Source organism: Brassica napus, chromosome C5 (assembly GCF_020379485.1).
Source record: "Brassica napus cultivar Da-Ae chromosome C5, Da-Ae, whole genome shotgun sequence".
NCBI lineage: Eukaryota > Viridiplantae > Streptophyta > Magnoliopsida > Brassicales > Brassicaceae > Brassica > Brassica napus.
This window is the reverse complement of record NC_063448.1, coordinates 35,089,452-35,094,024: the sequence shown is the minus strand read 5'-3', so window position 1 is coordinate 35,094,024 and position 4,573 is coordinate 35,089,452.

Sequence of the window (4,573 nt, the reverse complement as noted above, 5' to 3'; positions counted from 1 at the left end):
TTTGAAGGAAGGGTTCACAATCGCATATGTGTACTTCAATGTTGCACGATTTAATGATCTGCTACTTTTATTCTATAAATTGACAATAATTTCAAGCAAAAAAATTTATCAATTGCAATAACCTAATAGAGAATGTTGATATTTTTTTCTATGTTTTACTTGTCAAAGGCACTACTGAACTGAAAAGCTTCTTTGTCATCTAAAAAATCATCATAAAGTTTATGTATTTCTTCTAGAAATTTTATCCCAGCAACTAAAACATTTTTGTTCAGAAACAAATTTGAATTGTTTATCTTTCTCATTTTCATCAACTCCAAATCTTCTTCAAAATGCTAAGACAGAGTAACAAATATGCATTAAAAAGTATCATAAATTTTTTTAAGTAGAATAACTAAATTTATAAGTGATTATAAATAAGATTTTTTTAATGTGGTTTGACCAATTTTGAAAAAAAAATTCATGGAGTTTCAAGGTCTGAATTTAGCGTTTACTCTATCTTTATTGATCATGAGTTTTCTACATGAAAACACATACTTATCAAATATTGTGAAAATATTTTTCTCCTCATTAAATATATAATTGTTTGTAAATAAAACTTACTTGTTTTTGTTTAATGTTCTTTATTCTCTCTTTTTTTTTCCTTTCTGGATTTATCAATTGGTTGAAAGGGATGAACTATTGGATGTTTTTTCCTTGCTCATGTAAATGATGGTTGTGTATGAATGGATGGTATTTGGCCTCTTTTACTTATTCTTAGTGCAACATTATTTGTATCAGCTTTATTCTTCTTTTTAAGTTGAAGCTCAACATCATACACACAAAATAAAATCATTTTTACCAAGATTTCAATGTTTATAAAATAAAAAAAAATATTTAAAAAGTTTATAAAACAAACCTGATTGTCTTGTTGTACCAATCTGTTTTTATATAGGTTGGAAAACAGACTTTTCACAACTCTAAAAAAAACATTATTCATGCAAACTATTATATGAAATTGTTTATAAGATATTACCAATTATGAAATATTTTGTAAGGCTTTATAAAATACCTTATTTGTTCCCTTTACACTGACAACTTTTTTGGGAATAAAAATATTAAACTTAGGAGTAGCAAATATTAGAGTAGGCGACATGGCCGAATCTAGACCAAGCCCATTGAAACATTTGCCATGGCCCCATTTTTTATAGGCTTCTTCAAAAAGATTTTTTTTATTATTTATGTACATATCAAAACACAAATCCATCTAATAATGTAAGCAGACGTCGAGTAAGTGGGCCAAAATATACATAAACCATGTCCAACGAAAAAAAAAAATTGATAAAAGGTAAAATAAAAAAAAATCAGTTCACGTTGCTTCTTCTTTTCCTGTCGACGTTCAAGCTTCTTCTTCTACATTTCAATTTCCGCATCTAACCACAAATGTTTACTTCACTCATCTAGTCACCTACAACATATAAAACATTCGTAAAAGTTGATTACTATTATATCAAAATCATAATCTGGCCACAAACCATTAACCATGACAGGTCAAAAATATTATGATTATTATAAGTTTGTGTTATGACTGAACACATGATAAAAAAAATTAATTCTTACTAAGTTTTTTTCTGCCATGAAATCTTTAGGAATTTTATCAAGAAAAAACAAAGTGTAAAACCGGAGCTCAAAAGGAAAGAAAAAAGAAAAGAAGAAAAGAGAGGAGGAGAAGCTTCTAGCCAATTCTATGTTAAGGTATGTTAAAAATCTCAAACTCTGAAAACTGGTGAATATTGTGGAACATGTGATGAAAATCCTATTGATTTAGAGGATGATAAGACAGAAGAAATTGTAGATTGAACTGAACAGAGGAAATTGTAGTGCGGTAGCACAATTCTGGTGGAGTCCGGGGGAAGCACAAGAGGCATGCACTTGAAATCATGGGACAAAGTATGTGTAAATAAGGATGAAGAAGGTTTGGGGTTTAAAGACATCGCTGATTTCAACACAGCGATGCTCGGTAAGCAGTTATGGCGTCTGATAGAGAGGCCAAACACTTTATTTTCTCGAGTTTTCAAAGGTCGGTATTACAGGAACACCTCACCCCTGGAACCGATTCGTTCATATTCTCCGTCATATGGCTGCCGGAGTATTGTATCTGCTAGATCTCTGGTAAGCAAAGGACTAATCAAAAGGGTAGGATCAGGATCATATATATATGTATTGAACGATCCATGTCTCCCAACTACTCGCCCGAGACCAGCTAATAAAAACCAACACAATTTCTACTCAGACCTCACAGTGGATTCTCTCAATTATTCCACTTCGCGAACTTGGAACTCGCAAGCAATTCGGGATTTGGTGGACCCACAAATGTGAAAATTATCGAAAGCATACCACTGAGTATGACTCAGATGATAGATATAGATGAATGGCATTTCACAAAAAATGGAAAATATACGGTTAAATCAGGATATCATGCAGAACGGGTTTACCCAGACAAGGAAAGACCACCACTACTGTTTGGACCCATAGTTGATGTATTGAAGGTGTTCTGTTGGAAAATACGGTGCCCAAAACATTTCCTATGGCAATTGGTGACTGGATGTATAGCAGTCAAGAAGAATATGCAAGCTCGAGGGATACAAGGGGACATATGTTGTGCAAGATACGGAGCCTATGCGGAATCGATAAACCATGTGTTTTTTTTAATGTTCTCTAGCACTTTAGGTTTTGGCTCTCTCAAAGATACCATCAAATCCAGATATTTTCCCAACAAGTTCTCTCTTCACAAACATGGATCATCTCTTCTGGAGAGTTTTCCCGCAGATGGATGATCACCAGTTTGCGTGGATACTATGGTACATTTGGAAATGAAGAAATAATAAAGTCTTCAGTAATCTGGACATTGATCCTCGGGAAACGATCAAATTGGCAGAAACAGAATCATCACTCTGGGCCGAGGCACAAATATTGAACGAACAGAGGACAGTACCACACCTAGAGGTTACGACCCTACCGTCAATTCCATGAAGATGGTGTTTAAAATATGGTTCCTGGAAAGAGAATGATACTTTCTCTGGACAAGGTTGGCTCAGTACTTTAGAAGGATTTGAAGGGTTGATGGGGGCGAGGAATGTTCGGGCTAGTCTCTCTCCTCTTCATGCGGAGATGGAAGCGCTACTCTGAGCAATGAAATGTATGAGGAACTTACGTCAGTTTCAGGTCACGTTTGCAACGGATTGTTCTCAATTGGTGAAGATGGTTTCAGAACCAGAAGAATGACCAACTTTTGCAAGTTATTTGGAAGATTTTAAAATCCTGAAAGAAAGTTTCATCCGATCAGAGATCATCTATGTACCAGGGACGCAAAATTGAAAGGCAGATAGCCTAGCATGCAGTGTAAGCAAGCAATTGTCTTTCGTCGTTCACATGGATGCATATCTCCCGGTTTGGTTCACAGAGTCAGTATGGGTCAGTATAAGTTGATGGAAAAAAAAATAAACCTGAGAAAGAGAAAAAATGAGTATTGAAGTTGATGTGAATGGTGAAGAACAAGAGGGGATATATTTTGGATAAAACTGATCATGCTAGCTGGAACATAGTTGATCAGGGTTTGATAGATTTTCTTGTGAAAATAGGTTTTATGAAAAGAGTACACGAGAACTATAAATTTCAAAAAAATGGTCATGGAATACATTTTTCTCATCAGTATTACAAAAGTGAGATGAAAATGGAGATAAGCACGATAGAAATTTGCTAGTTTATTCAAAAGCATCAGACACGGCATATTGTTTTTGCTGCAAGTTGTTTAGCCGAGATCGAGATGTCAATCAGTTGTCAAGCAATGGCTTAATGATTAGAATAATATCATAATATGATTGAGCCAACATGAAGTAGCCATTGCCATATTGTGTGCATGAGTAAGTGGATAGAGTCAAAGCTGAGGCTAAGTAAGAAGAAGACCAATGATACATGTCTACAAGAAGAAATCAACAAAGAAAGAAACCATTGGAGAGATATTTTGTTGAGAATATTTTCATTGGTAAAAACTCTCGCTAAACAGTATTTAATATTTCGTGGGGCTGATGAGAAGCTTGGTCAAAGAAAGAATGTAATTTTTTTGCGTTTTGTTGAATCCTTTGGTGAGTTTGATTCAGTCATACGGGAGCGTTTCAGGCGAGTTAAGGAAGGTGAGACTCACTATCATTATTTAAGCCACATGATTCAGGATGACTTGATTGCTATGCTTGCGTCTAAAGTTAAACTTATGATCATCAAAAAAAAATCAAGAGCCAAAATACTTTTTGGTTATTCTCGACTTCACACCATATAAAAGTCGTAAGGAACAAATGATTCTTATTATCAGATGTTTGGATGTTTCTACGGCTAAAGCACAAGTTGAAGTATTTTTGTGACATTCTTAGAAGTTGCAGATAAATCTGGAGTAGGGCTTTTTGAATTGTTGTGTGATACATTAGTTGATCTTAATTTGAGTATTGATGATATGAGAGGGAAATGCTATGACAATGGATCTAATATAAAGGGTAAACATAAAGTGGTACAAAAAGAATGCTAGATATAAACTCAAGAGCAT